This window comes from Lissotriton helveticus, chromosome 1_2 (genome assembly GCF_964261635.1).
Source record: "Lissotriton helveticus chromosome 1_2, aLisHel1.1, whole genome shotgun sequence".
In the NCBI taxonomy this organism is placed as follows: Eukaryota; Metazoa; Chordata; class Amphibia; order Caudata; family Salamandridae; genus Lissotriton; species Lissotriton helveticus.
This window is the reverse complement of record NC_136058.1, coordinates 383,857,554-383,873,399: the sequence shown is the minus strand read 5'-3', so window position 1 is coordinate 383,873,399 and position 15,846 is coordinate 383,857,554. Positions and strand designations below refer to the sequence as shown.

The 15,846-nt window shown below is 51.5% G+C and overlaps 1 long non-coding RNA gene across 1 annotated transcript in view; it reads left to right on the top strand.

The window, feature by feature from the left end:
• Positions 1–15,846, top strand: part of LOC144807943 (uncharacterized) — a 143,690-nt gene that overhangs the window by 46,243 nt on the left and 81,601 nt on the right. The gene's annotated exons all lie outside the window — the stretch shown is intronic.

Here is a 15,846-nt window from a genome sequence, read left to right as displayed (position 1 = left end):
AACATTATCAACAGAAGTTACATATGCCTAACGAAATGCAGTGGTTTGTGATTGATGTCATAAAAGGTACCAAGCGTTGCCAGAATGTGGATCGCTTGCTTACCCTGAAGGAAAATAAATGGATCTGGACTTGTGACACTGTGGATAGGGGTTTGAATTCTCTTATTGAATGGCATACTGTGGCCACCCTGTGAGTCAATGATGGTCCTATATGTCCATCATATTGGATATCAAGGTTCAAGGTTTCTGTAGACGACAACACTCAGCGTGTTAATACTGCCTTTTATAAATTCCTTTTACAATAATAGGTGGATGGGGCTCCTTTTCCAAAATGTCCGCTGTAATGATAGTCTCTGACGATTGGCTTTGCCAGGTGTGTGATTACAGGCTGTGTCAGATCTGACCCTAATATGCCACTACCTCGGTCCCTGTTAGATTTACTGGCTTTTTTGCGCTTCAATTATAGGCTATGCATGTATGATTAGTTATTTTTTGTTTACTTGTGTTCGCCAGAGTAGTACATACTTACTTCTATGGCTTCAGACTATACCAAGATGGTTCCCCAGAACGTGTTACGTCATGACGCTTTGTACGCATATACACGGTAGCATTCCGAGGCTTGGCTCGGACGCGGATGCGGATCGGTGAGCAACGGCGGTGCTTTCTTCACGTTATTGAGTACATTTTACATGGCAGTTCACTGATAAATTTAGGGCTGGATTATATTAGAGTGTTCATTAGACTCACGCTAGCAATATTGATGCAGTTCGTTGATTTGCAGGTGACGTGATTTTTCTTTTCTATACTAACGCCCGAACTTTCATCTGGTGCGAAATACGAGACTACTGGAGATATTGACATCTTCTGTAGGTAGGTGTAATGACATGATGTGTCACTCCACAGCCCTTAGGCAGGTTTTCTGCATTTGATGCGATATTTATAGTGGTTTCTCTTTTTTCAGACATTAGGTTAATGCAGTGCATAACCTCATGACTTCCGGCTGGAGGTCCTGGGTAAGCCCTGTGCTGTCCAGATTATGTGTTCGTAATGTAGTGTGCTCACGGTGGTGGCACGGCAATGGTGGTGTTTTTGGTGCTGGTGGATAATTTAAGTGTCACATTTGAGTTGTGTGTCACAATTTCGGTTTTGTTTTCCTTTGGAGTAGGTGGACGATACCATTTTGGCAAGGTTATTATATATATATATATATATTTATATATGCATTTGTTTTTAGATTAATATGTGCAGCGCATGGTCCTGAAGATGGTCCTATGGATTGTTATAACCAACTAAGGACCGAAACGTCGACGCTTGGCAACGTTTTGTTCATTCCTTATATCATTATTTGATTGCTAAATGACTGTATTGTGACAAGTACTGTTTTGCACATGATATTTATTTTTCCATGTGTTTAACAAAAGTTGCCCTATACTACTAAGAATTTCGTCTGTCAATATTGTAGTATTTTTGTTGCCATATTTTAGTCTTGTATATGAAAAAAGTACAAAAGAAGAAAAAAAGTTAAAAATACTTTGAATAATAAAAACAGTTTAAATCTGTTTTCCTTGCTCTTGGTTAATAATTGACCACTTGGGTGGCAATATGACCATTTATTGAATTTTGTTTAAATAACTCCTATAGGGACATTTGTGCAAATTGTTATCTATACACTGAGGCCAGGGACCTCAAACCAGGGGCAGCCAGCAAAGTGGCAGCCCCTCAAGTGTACAAAGAGTTCATTTTGACCTTAGCCCATGACATTCCCCTAGCTGGACATCTGAGACAAACCAAAACCTGGGACAGGTTGGTTGCCCATTTATATTGGCCTCTGGTATCTGGAAAAGAGTAGGAGTTTTGTTGTTCCAGTGTTACCTGTCAGCCCAGTGACATGCCAGGGGGACAGCCAAGGCATCCCTTAATTCCTCTTTCAGTGGTTGTGACGCCCTTTGAAAGGGTAGGGATTGACATTGTTGGTCCCCTTGACCCCCAACCCGCATCTGGGAACAGATCTAGTGGGAGTAGACCATGTCACTAGGTATCCAGAGGCAATTCCCCTCAGAACAGTCACAACCCCTGCAGTGGCAAAGGACCTTCTTGGTATCTTTACCAGAGTGGGGTTTTCTAAAGAGGTGGTATCTAATAGATGGACAAATGTCAAGTCTCCATAGCTAAAAGCTATGTGGAATAAAATGTGGTATGACCTCCAGGTTCACCACCCCCTATTACCCCCAGAAAGATGGTTTAATTGAGAGGGTCAACAAAACTCCGAAGGTCATGATAATGGGCCTCTCTGAAAAACTCAGAAGTAGATGGAATATCCTGTTATCTTGCCGCTTGTTTGCCTACAGAGAGGTGCCACAGATGGGGGTTGGCTTCAGCCCTTTTAAACATCTGTTTGGCCATCCTGCAAGAGGTCCTCTAACCTGATGAGCGAAGGCTGGGTAACACATCTGAAAGACCTCAAACAGAACATAGTGGATTATGTACTGGGCCTATGTTTGCGCATGGTTGAGTACATTGCACAGAGAAAACAAACATCTGGAGGCCAGTCAGCAGCTCATCTTGCCCTGGTATGACAAAAGGCAGCACTGGTTGAATAACAACCAGGTCAGTTGGTGTGGGTGTTGGAGCCTGTGGCTCCCAGGACCCCACAGGAAAAAGTTGACTGGACCCTACTCTATTTTGGAAAAGAATGGGGAAGTCACCTACTTGGTAGAATTAGGCACCCCTAGGAGTCTATACCTAATTCTCCATGTAAATCGCCTGAAGCCATGAAGAACTATGTAGGTTCGGACTGCAGCGGAATACACCGGAGAAGTTAAGGTATCCCTAAGAGGGAACCCCAAATTATCAAAGCTAAAGTATGCTCCTATGAAAGCTTGTGGATATAAATAACCTGAGAGCACAATCCAGCATATGCATCAGGCGGAGCCACTCCCAACAGGAGAGTGGAACTTGTCCCTCATGCTTCGTAAAGCCTTATTGGTCTCAAACCAGTTGGGACTAGATACATGGAAGGTAACAGCACTTCCATCGTATTCATTTGGATTAAGGGAACCCCCATCCACCTTTGAGATTTTCTCGTGAATTATAAGGTCCTGATGAAGGTGGTAACAATTTTAACCCTCCGAAACGTGCATTGACCGACCACAAGGGAGGCCTAGATATGACAACATATCAGTGGATAATCCTTTGAGTAAATCTTACCACTTTATCTATGATTGAGTGCTTGTCATCTTGAATAATAGGAGTCCCTTTCTATGCTCATGACGGAGCGGTTCCACCATGAGCAACGGTTTGCGTGTGCCCATGACGAAACCGCTCCATCATGGCACCCACCCATGGGGGAAGGGCTGGCGCTCCCCTCATGGACAGCCCATCTAGTCTCCACAAAGGGGAATGGCAGCGGAAGAGTTTCCACTGCCACCCCAAAACCCCCTCCAGGCAATCCCATGAGGTCAGGGCGCACAGCACACGCCGGACGCACTGGAAGCTAATGGCGTTCAGCAGGAAACAGGTATGTTTCCTTGCTCCGGCGGGGTGGGGGAATTTGGGATGCATTGAGGCATCAGGGAGAGGAAAGAGTTTTTCCTCACCCCTGATGTCTCAATGCAGGGCATTCCTGCTGCACGATCGCGCATGGCGTCGCGATCGAGCAGCAGGAATGCCCCCACTAAGCACCAGGGATTGCTTTTTAATTTAAACAAAGCGACCTGTTGGGAAAGGGTTGCTTCCTTAAGGGGCACATTATTTTAAATGCATATCTGCCCACCCTGGGGACAGATCGACTGCGTTGTGCCGTTTCTGGCCCCAGGGGGGTCAGAAAAGCTCACTAGAGCCAGGGATTTAAAAATAAATAAATGGAAGCAACTCCTTTGGCAAGGGTCGCTTCCAGGGGGCATATTTATTCCATGAGTATATTATCAGCCTGTTTTTTTGGCGTTTCTGCCCCTGGGCAGAAAACCCCACTATACACCATGTATTTCTTTTAAATTATAATGGAAGCAACCCCTTGAGCAAGGGTCGCTTCAGGGGGCAGATTTCTTATATATGTGTATTCTGCCCCCCCCGGGAACAGATCGGCATGTTCTATTGGCCTTTCTGTCCAAGGGGGTGGAGGAATCCCCAGTAGACACCAGGGACCTTTATAAAATTAAATTGGAAGGGACCCCTTGGGCAAGGGTCGCTTCCAGGGGGCAGATATCTTTTGTATGTTTAGTCTCTCCCCACTCCCCCCCCCGTGGGCAGATTGGCCCATTTTGTTTGGCGTTTCTGTCCCATGGAGGGAAGTAAATCCCACTAGACACCAGGAACTATATTTTAGTATTAAATCTTTTTATTGAGAAATCAGCTCGCATACAGACAATAATACTTTCCACAAATCGAAAACCCTGTAATACAGAGGGAGATGGCTTGAAACATTGTGATAAACATGGTAAAGTATCCCCGAAGACCTCTGATTCCTTCCCCCCTCTTGGTAGAATTGTAGAGCCGAGTCTGCGGGAAAAAGAAGAAATAAAAACCAGAACCAACCCCCCGCCCCACCCCCATTCCACCCCCCACCTACCCACCCACCTCCCGCGTTCCAGGTCCAAAGTCCCCCAACCTCAACACATCCATTCACTCCCAAGCGTTTCAGGGGTCAGCCTGTTACAGGCGTAATAGACGCATATACCTGTGACATGTCACTTCTCTGAATTCTGTAGCCAACAGGGATAGGAATGGCTGCCACAGCTCTGCATACTTGGATCCTTCCCCTGCTCTGATTAGGGATAACTTTTCCATACCCAAGACCGACCAAAGTCGGGTAGGTAATGGCATTAGGTAAACCCAGGAGGACGTAGGCAGGGAACCTGGGAATTTCTGTGTCAAAATGTGTGTCTACCTCGTCCAGAACCTCCTTCCAGTACCACCGGGTTTGGGGGCAATCCCACAACAGGTGGACCAACGTAACCCTCTCGCCACATCCCCACCAACAGGAGGCATCCCTCGTGTGATCCATTTCGTACAACCTCTCGGGCGTGTAATACCAGTATGTCGCTAATTTGGTGAAGGTGTCTGTTAATCCCATGTGGTACGCTGAGTGCCTTGCTCGATAATAAATTCCCTCCCATTCCTGGTTACTGAACACCCGTCCCAGTTTCCTCTCCCAGCAGGCCCTACCGGAGTTGTACACGAGGGAGAAGCGGTCTAGCAGCATGCGATATAAATCCGAAATGAGCCGCTTGTCCGCCGTCCGCGTAATGAGCCAATACTTATAAGGAGTGAGTTTCCGATCCGCCTTTTCCCGAACCTGAGCGTTGAGCGCCCAATGACGCACTTGCAGATAACGAAGCCTTTCCGTCTCCAGCAGGCCATATTCCCGTCTCACAGTCTCGAAGGGAACTATGCCCTCCCCTGTATACAAGTGGAACAAGAATCTACACCCCGCCGGGCGCCACTGGGCGAAAGCCTGAGTGTCTTGACCCGGCCCAAACTCTGGGTTTTCTATCAGCGGCGTAAGTGGAGACGGAAATGTCGTCAGCTCATGCTTCGTGTTGGTCTGGTACCAGATTTCCAAGGGGACTCTCGTGATAAACGAGGCATACAAAATAGGGGGTTGATGCTGTTTGCGGAGGAAAGGGACCTCCTGTAGAGGGTGGCCCGCTACTTCCTGGTCCTGAAAGAGCCAGTGTTTTTCTGACTCCCACCTGCTCCATTCCACCAGAGTCCGGAGTTGGACTGCTTGATAATACAGCATCCCAAGCCACCCTTTTCTGGTGGCAGCATGGCCAGCCTTAGCTTCATTTTTGGACGTTTGCCATTCCAGATGAATTGGGCGAGTTCCGACTGTGTTTGGCTGATCCAGCCCTCGGGAGGACGGAGCGGGATAGCGCGAAATACATACAGGATTTGCGGAAGAATGGTTATTTTTATGGCGGCCACTCTTCCCAGCCAGGACAACGGAAGGTGCCGCCACCTACCCAATTCCGTACGGAGTGTCTGGCGAAGTCGGGCGTAATTGATACGCACCGTATCTTGCAGTGTGGCCGCCAACTGAATTCCCAAGTACGGGATAGCTTCCGAAGCCCAACAGAAGGGAAAGTGCTCCTGCAAATAGGCCCGTGTGTGCCCTGCAAGCGAGAGGTCCAGTGCCACAGACTTCGTCATATTAACCTTAAAATCTGACGCACCAGCGCATGCTTCAAGTATCTCCGCACAAGCCGGTAGGGAGACCTTGGGGGAGGCCAAGGAGATAAGGACATCGTCAGCATATAAGCTAATCGTGTGCACATATGCACCAAACTTAATTCTCTGCACCCTCCGACCCGTTCTTATTGCCTGCGTCAACGGCTCCATATAAAGGGCAAATAACAGAGGCGAAAGCGGTCACCCCTGCCGCGTCCCCCATTCAATGGGAAACCGGGGCGAGGAACACCCATTGACTCTTACTGTCGCCGTGGGGAAAGTATAGCAATTCAGGACCCAGGTTCTAAACTTCACTCCTATCCCTGCTTTTATCAGACCTGTTCCAAATATGTCCAGTGGACCCGATTGAACGCCTTCTCGGCATCAATCCCGAGCATCATATATTCCCCCTTGGTCCGCATGGCCTTCTCTATCAGGTGTAGAGCCCTCTTGGTGTTGTCAACCGTTTGTCGCTCCGGGATAAACCCCGCCTGGTCTGGCTCGATAAGTCCCTGCATAAGCGGTGTCAGCCGCGCCGCCAAGATACTAGTGTAGATCTTGAGATCGACATTGAGGAGAGATATGGGGCGGTACGCTCCGCACTGTGTGCGATCCTTCCCTGGTTTAGGGATGACCGATATGGTGGCATCTAATAAGTCATGTGGGATTGCTCCGGGCTCCTCGAATGAGTTAAAGGGGGCAGTCAATAACGGCGCTATCTGGGGACAGAATGTTTTATAAAACAGTGCCGTCCGGCCCCGGAGTCTTGGTCAATTTAAGGCACGAGATCGCCGAAATCACCTCCTCAGGATGGATTTTACTATCCAGGAGTTCTGCTTGGTCTTTCGACAAGGCAGGGAGAGAACCGGATTTCAGAAAAACCGTGCCGCTGGCAGGATCGAGCCGCGCCCCCGCATAAAGGGAAGTATAAAAATCGCTGAAGACCTTTGCTATGCCGCCGTCGTCGGTGGCCCGCGTACCGTCCCGTGCATCAATCTCCTGCACCATGTGTCGCTGCTGAGTTTCCCGGAGAGCACTTCCCAGCAAGCGCCCGCACCTGTCCCCCCCAGTGTAGTACATGTGCCTTACCCTCAGGGCCGCAAATTCCGCCCTATCCTGATCTAAGGCGGCCAGTTGCTGTCTTGTTTGTCGGAGTTGCCTCCACACCCGAGGCGCACCCATCCGTTGGTGCATCTGTTCTAGCTCTCTTGTCCGCAACGTGAGTTCCTCGCGCTTGCAAGCCCTCTCTAAGTTTTCAGCCGCCGATACCGCTATAAACTCACCGTGCAGTACCGCCTTGAGCGCCACCCAATGTGTGGCCCGAGAGGTGTCCAAAGTGTGGTTATGTGATAAGTAATCTTTCATGGCCCCTTTGATCTTCTCTACAGTGTCCTTACGGTGAAGCAGTGTGTCGCGCAAACTCCAGCAGCACGCAGCCCTAGTCACAGGGGGGAAGGCGAACACCACCGTCAACGGTGCATGGTCAGAGAGCGACGCAGCACCTATCTCTACTGCAGTCGCCAGTGCCTTAAGTGATGTGGAGGATAAAAAGTAGTCCAGCCTCGCATATGTTTTATGGGCGTTAGAGTAATAGGAATATTCCCGGACTCCCGGATGAAAGGTATGCCAAAGATCCACCATCCCCATCTCCTCTAGTCTAGCCAACCCCTCCCCGGATAAGGTACCTGCCTGTGTGGTGCGCTGCCCTGACCTGTCCAGTAGGTTGTCAAATACCAAGTTTAGGTCCCCCCAACCAAGATATGCCTATCAGATGTCGCAGCCGTCTCGCTAAGCGCCTGATGAAAAAATCTCTCCTGTCCCTCGTTAGGTGCATAGACTGTGCTGACTGTGAAGGATGTATCCCCTAGGGAAAAGCTGTAGGAAAGCAGTCTCCCTCGCACTTCAGCTACCTTCCATCTCACCCTCCCCCTAAAGTGCTGGGTCACCAAAATCGCCACCCAGCTGTCTTAATGGGGCCTGATGAGAAAAACTGGAGCGGGAAGCAGCGCGATTTCATCCTAAAGCAATCCCCGGTCAGAAGGTGCGTTTCCTGAAGAAGACAGATGTCAGCCTTGGAATTCTCCAAGAGCGAAAGGACTGCCCTCCGTTTCACCGGATTGTTTAGGCCTCGGACATTCAGGTTAAGGAGGCGTAATTCAGTCGGCGGCATAACTAATCCCCAACTCCGAACCCTCTATTTCCCAGCTCCGCACCGCACCTCCACTCCCATGGTCATGCAGCAAGAACCACATCACTCCACACACACACACGCATTCATGGACCTGGAAACCCCCCACCATCCCAACAACATTACCCCAAATAACTGGCAACATAGAAATAATAAATCCCCCCCCAACTGCAAAGTCATAAGCAAGCTCATTGTCCATCATCCTTAGGTGATTGGTAGAAAACAACACTGGGGTAGTCTGTCAGTTCGGAGAATACCCTCTCTTCCGCCGACAGCACCCTACATAATACCTAGAAGACCCAGCCACAATTACATATCTCAGAGTTCAGCTGGGATGGGACGCCTCGGCGCCCGATGACACTGCCTCCACCGCCGCCCGCTAGCCATCTTTGATCTCAGCTGCTGGTGGTTTCCGGACCCGACGTCTTCTAGTCTGTTGTCGCCACCGAGGTCTACCATCATCTGTCTCTGTTGCGGGTCCCCCATCTCTTCAGTCTCTGCGGGCGGGTCCAGATCCAATAACCGACACGCTTTTGTCAAGGACCTGAGTTGATGCAGCTTATTGTCCTTTTTGAAGATTAAACGGAAGGGATGACCCCAGCTGTAGGAAATGTTTTGTTGCTGAAGGAGGCCATGATGGGTCTGAAGCAACGTCGTTTCTGCAGGGTAAGAGTGGACAGATCTTGGTATAAAACCAGGGTTTGCCCTTGAAAGGATAGGGGATGCTTCTGCCGTGCCTTCAGCAGTACCTCCTCCTTGATGCGAAAGTCCTGCACACACGCGAGGATGTCGGGCGGTGGGGCCGAGGGAAGGCGGGGGGCCCACTCTGTGCACGCGGTCTATCCGAATGTCCATGTCTGCTGAGCTTCCGAGGATGTGGCGAAACAGCGCGCCGGTGAAGCTAAAGAGATCCCTGGTGTCTTCGGACATTGTTATGCCCCGGATGCGGACGTTATGGCGTCAGGAACGATTCTCCAAGTCTTCCATATGTGATTAGAGGTCCACCTGCTGATCATGAATCCCGACTATCTCTTGACGGAGTGCCTCCATCTCCGTGTCCCGGGAATCGCTCTTGGTCTCCAGGTCCGCCACTCGCTCCCCTATGCTATCTACGTCCTTGCAGACTTCTTTTTTTTTAAATAAATATTTTATTGAACAAAAGCAGAGGTGGTATCAAGCAGTCAATCACAAAAAACATATTTGACATAGAGTACGTAAGTTACAGCAATGGATCGCCAGCACGATTTCGAGGGGAACCAGATCTAGCCAATGACATTTCAGTAGAGGGAGAAGTACACAGTTCACCTCTGTAGACGTTCCATTGCCCCCATTTTTTATCCCAGACACCAGGGCAACCCCTGATCTTATAGACCGTTTTTTCTGACAACATACACACATCCATAGCAGCAACCCATCTGATCAAAAGCGATTTAGCTGGTGAGCCCCATTGCATTGCTATTTCCCTTTTCAGTAAGAGGAAGCCCAGAGCTGCCCACTGTTGCTCCAGTGCAGTTAGATCTGTGGGGTCCCATATATTCAGGAGTCCGCACCTGGGAGTCAGAGGGACGGGCTTCCCCAGAGCATCGGTCATTTTGCGAACAGCTCGCTCCCATAGGTCTTGGATCACTGGGCATTCCCAGAGAATGTGGTAGAAAGTACCAATCAGACCGCAGTTACGGAGACAGAGGTCAGATGTGCGTCTACCAATCTTGGCCAGTAGGGGGGCAGACATGTATGTTCTGTGTAATGTCTTTAATTGTATGAGTCGGAATCTATGATTGATAGCTGATTCGCGCGGGGACATCAGCGCCGCTTGCCAGTCTGTCTCGTCTAAGTCTCCGATGTCGCCCTGCCATTTGTCTCGTAAGAGTTGGAAGGCGTTGGGCATGTTATTACATAATTTGCGGTAAGTGTGCGATATTGCTTTGGCCTGGAGGGGTTCCGATAAGAGTCTATCCTTGAGGGGTGAGTATTGTGGAAGAGAAGAAAGATCAGGGACGTTGGCAAGTATGGCGTGTTTGATTTGGAGATAGCGGAAAGCCTCAGATTGCGCCAAGTCGTGTGTCTTCTGGAGTTCCTCGAACGTCAGCAGTTTACCCTTGTGAAGCATGTCACCTAGAGTGGAGATGCCAATCGTGTCCCATCTGTCAAAACCCCGATAGTGGCAGAGAGAGTCCAGTTTATGTGAGGTCCACAGTGGGGTGGATAGCGTAAGAGTGTTGGCCCACCCAAGCCGTTTGTTAGCTCGGTGCCAGATTGTGATTGTGTGGGACATCGGGCCTATATATTGGGCTCGAGAGTTCTTACCATATAAGGCTTCTAGATAGCCCCCGCGGCCGGTCTGGTACCGCTCTAGGTGAAAAGCCGGGTTCGTGGGTGAACCGTAGATCCATGTGTTAGTGGCGGTCAGTTGGGTAGCCCAATAGTAAAGTCGGATGTGCGGCAGGGCAATACCTCCGTCGTACCAGCCCTGTGTAAGTGAGAGGAGAGCAATACGGGGAGAACCGCCGTCCCAGAGAAGGAGTTGCAGGTCTCCTTCGAGCGTGTTAAAATAAGAATCGGTTATGGGAAATGGACAGTTCTGTAAGGCATATAAGAATCGAGGGAGTGCTAGCATTTTAAAGAGGGCTGCTCTGCCGGGGAGAGTGAGAGGGAGCGATCTCCAATGAGAAATGTCATCACGAAGTCTTTGTAGTGGGCCTTTAAGGTTGCGATCGTAGAATATATTTGGGTCTGGAGTGACAAAAATTCCGAGGTATTTGAATCCTTCCTGGGCCAGTTCAATCAAGTAGCCCTGTGGGAGGGGAGGTGGTGGGCCGTGTAGTATGTATAGTATCGATTTGGACCAATTAATGGAAAAACCCGAGTACTTGCCAAAGTTGGTGATGACGTGTAATAGACTATTGATAGAGGATTTGGGGGAGGAGACATATACGAGGATGTCGTCCGCGTAGAGTGAGATCTTGTCGATCGTGTCATCGTTCCATTGGAGGCCGCGGATGGAGTTGTCAGTCCTGACCCAGTGGGCCAAAGGTTCGAGAGTGAGTGCGAACAACAGAGGGGATAGTGGGCACCCCTGCCTCGTACCTCTGTGTAGAGGAAATCGCCTGGATGTGTGTCCATTAACATAGACTTGACCCCAAGGATCAGTGTAAAGCAATCGGATCCACTGGATGAATTTGGGACCAAAGCCATAGCGATGTAGGACCGCGAAGAGGTACGACCATTCTATAGAATCGAAGGCAAGTGTAGCATCGAGGGAGAGAATGGCTGCGTCTTCCCGGAGGTGCGGCATTCGACTCATCACGTTATGAACCCGTCGGAGGTTGAGCGCCGTATTACGGCCTGGCAGGAAGCCGGATTGATCTTCGTGGATCAAGGCGGGGAGGACCGCCATGAGCCTGGTAGCGAGGAGCTTCGCCAGGACTTTCACCTCAGAGTTAATGAGGGAGATCGGTCGGTAGGAGCCGCAAACGTTAGTTGGTTTATGAGGTTTACGGATGACCACTATTGACGCTAATCGTTGGTCGAGGGGCATGCATCCAACCTCACGGCTCCCCTCAAACATCGCCTTGAGGTGTGGGAGGATCTCGCCTGCCATGCCTTTTAGGAACTCAATAGGGACACCGTTGGGGCCCATGGCTTTACCTGATTGAACGGCAAACAAGGCATTTCCAATCTCCTCCGAGGTGAGGTCTGCCTCCAATTCCTGCACTTCAGAGTCGGAAAGAGTGGGAAGTCTCATCTCGTCGAGGAGCAGTCTAGACTCTTCGGCGCTATATAGTGCTTTGGCCGTGTAGATATTTTCACAAAGTGGGCGGCGAAGGCCTCTGCTATGTCACCTGGGTCCGTGATTTGGGACTGGCCCGGTATGGTCAATTCTGGGATCCATCGGGACCCCTGGTCGCGTTTTTCCAGCCATGCCAGTAGTTTACCTGCTCTGTCTCTCAGTTCGTAGACCCGGTGGCGAGTTGTCAGGAGCTTAGCCTGTGCCTTTTTAGAGGCCAGCGCCTTATATTCCATTTGTTTCGCGCGGAGACGATCCGCTGTCACGTCCGTGGGATTTGCGTTGTGGAGTGATTCTAGGTCGGTCAGGTCTGTTTCTACCTGAGACAGGTGTTCGCTTTGCTTGCGGATGTAACCGGTTTTTAAGGATAGTGCCCTGCCCTTGAGTACCGCCTCTTAGGCCTCCCATATAGTTACAGCGGAGTTCACCGAGCCGACATTTTCCGCAAAGTAGTATTCTGTGTGTTTTAGTAAGTCGCCTTTTATGTCAGGGATTTTTAGGATCCAGGGTGTTATGATGATAGGGCCGCGGGGTCTCTGCCGGTGATGCGTGAATTCTACTGTGAGTGGGGAGTGATCCGAGATTCCCCTGGGCAGCCCTTTAGGGTGGCGAAAGAACTCTAGGTCAGTGGTTGGTGGGAATAGATAGTCTATACGAGAGCTGCTGTTGTGGGCGTTGGAATAGTGTGTGAAATAAGAAGTAGTCGGGTGAGATGAACGCCATAGGTCCTCAAGCCCCATTGTTTGTGCGAAGTCAGATAGGTCAGAACCCGGTCGGTGTGACGGCCGCTGGGGGTGCCGGTCTTGGGCATCATTCATTGTCATGTTGAAGTCGCCCCCAATAATTAGAGGTCCCTGCGGGAGGTCTAACATTATCCGTTGCAGGGCCTGCAATGCGGTCGTGCCTAGGGCTGGAGGGATGTAGACTGAGATGACATTTAGCGGTTTGCCTTCCCAATTGGCCTCTATTACTGCGAAACGACCCAGAGGGTCAGCCCATGTCTTTGTACATGTCAGTGCAACATTATTCCGAACCAGGATCCCTGTCCCTCTAGAACCAGAAGTAAAACCTGCGTGTACAAGTAGTTTATAGCCTCCCCGGTGTAGTGCTTGGCACGCATTGCCCATCAAGTGTGTTTCTTGGAGGAGAACCAAGTCTGGGGCATGGCGTTTAAGATATTGTATGACTATCCCTCTTTTAATTCTATTGCCTAGGCCGTTGACGTTCCACGTCATGAGTGAGAGAGCTGTCGTTGATGGGGGTGTCATGGTGGCTCAAAGGACAGAGGGTGTGCGCGGATTAGTGGTCTAGGGGGCACCAGTTGTGCCCTGTAGCAGATGACAGTGCCGGGTATGCCCATAGCGGGTTTAGTGAGGGGCCTGGTATGGCCGACCGTTGGGCAGTGGGTTCTTTGAGAAAGTGTCGAGCATTGTGTAGGCAGGCCCATGCCTGAGACATCAGTGTGGCGTGGAGACAAGAAATAAGTCAGAAAAGACAGCAACGTCAGGCCCAGATTCTCAAGCACCCATCTCTCTCGAAGGAGGGAGCCGGCATTGGCTGATAGCAAGTGTGGACTGTGTCGTGAAAGCGTGGATCGCTGCGTAGTGCACTCCGTGTTCATAGACTCTCTGCAATATGTAAACATGAACAAAGGCAGAAACCATAACGTTGACTTGGCACACTTAACCTTCCCAACAACCCCTGTCCCCCGAAAACCCTCTCCCCATCTCACATCCCTACCACCAACCCCCCTCCCTGCCCCCCTGCCCGCGGACTTAAAACTATCCACTCCCCAACTAGGCAGAGTGCCTGTCGCCCTCCCGAACATTAATGGGGTGCGTGGAGAGCCATAGGTGCCCCCGCTATCAGTTAACAGGATGATATCGTCTAGTGCAGTCAAATGCAACTTGCATCAATAACAGTATTCACATAGTAGATAACAGTAACGAATTAACCAGGGTAGGCCATGATAGCTGGAGCTAGAGGAGGATAAGGAGAGTCAAATAGCCAATTGTACCCAGTAGGCCTCACGCTGGAGGTCCGAACCATATCAGTTCAGCCATTTGGCAGTGTCCAGCAGCAGTAGCCAAAGTATACGGACACTTGCAGACTTCTTTGATCTCATTTGCGAACTCCTTCTGTAGGGCGTGAATGTCCCCCCTCAGAGAGGTCAAAAGCGACTCTAAGAACGCTTTTGTGATCGGTTCCGTTCCCTCCGTGCCCCCCGCCCTTTCTGCCGCCGTTGGAGACTTGGTGGTCGCTATGTCCTTGGCCTGCTGATGCGTTTGGGCCTTAGCAAAAAGGTCCTTGACCGTCTTCTCCTTCTTCAACCTCGTGGTGGACATCCCTTAGCCCTTCTGGGACCAGGCCCCACAAGGAGCCCCCCTGCCACTGACGCCCACTTACTACTACTGTCTGCCTCCTCCACCTTCTTCATCACAGACTCGCCGAAAAGGGTCCCTGCCGGTACCCGCCAGGCGGGCTCCTGAGGTGCTCCACCAAGCCCGGAAGGGAGCGAGCCCACTGTTAGGCTGCTCTGCTGCTGCTATATAGCGCCCAAAGGTGTGTTCTCAATTCATGCTGCTCCGTCCGCCAAAGATAGCGCCCTCCGCTCTAGTCCACCTCCGGTCCTCTGGATCCCCACGGCCACTCAGAGCACCCTCACGGCCGTACACCGCTGCCCCTGTCCCACAATTCTCAGCGCTGCCACCACTCTCCACCGGCGATCTCCGTCTCTCACGTCTAGGCCCCACAGTCCGCTCCCTCCACTGTAACTCCAGGGAGCCAACCCTCTCTCACCCGTCGCTTACCGGGGTCTCTTCGTTGCTGCCACGCTGCGGGAATCCCTCCGGCGGGAAGCTGCCAGTCACTCCGGGCCAGGGGCACAGCACTGCGGGGTGAGCCCCCTCCGGCTGTCTGACCTCCCACCATATCCGGTCACTCTGGGCTTCCGGGGATCCCCAGGGATTGGCAGTCTGGGCCCCCCCCTGCGATCACACCGGTCTTCCTGAAGCGGTGGGCCAATCCACCCAGTAATCGTTGCTGCCCCGGGTTCGCCGTCCCAGCCACAAAATGGCGGCTCACCTCGGACCTTCCACTGGTCAGCTCGGTCTGTGCCTGATGTCCTCCAGCCTGCGGGGCAACCGCCGTCACCCGCCGTTAAACAGGCCGCCCCCTCCTACACGGAGCCTCCGCAGGCTCCCCAATGTATTCCACAGGGCCGGGTGACTCTCGCCCCTTGCGCTGCAGCCGCCTACCCCCACAAGATGGCGGGCGGCGGGGGTGTCTTCTCCTCTGCCACTGAGACCGGGCAGAACGCCACTCGCTGCTCCTCCGTCCACCACTGGGTGGATCGCCGCACCCGCTTCCACTGCTGACCTTGATCCCGGGCAAGCGCCAGGCCGCTCGCCCTCCTCCACACTCAGGCCTCCGCGCCCTCCACCGGTGTCAGCCTCCGCTCCAAATCGTCCTCTGGCCCGCAGCACCGACAGCCTCCGGTTCAGCAGCAACCGGCCCCCTGGTGCTCTGTGTGTCCTCGGGGGTATTCGCACCGGTACCGGGCTCCGACCACCGCTATTTGAGGCCGTGGGCCTGTGCTAAAGCCATCTGTCGGCGGGAGCTCCGGCAAGATGCGTCTGATCACGCCACCATCTAGGCCACGCCCCCTCGGGGACTATATTTTAATTGAAATGGAAGCGATCCC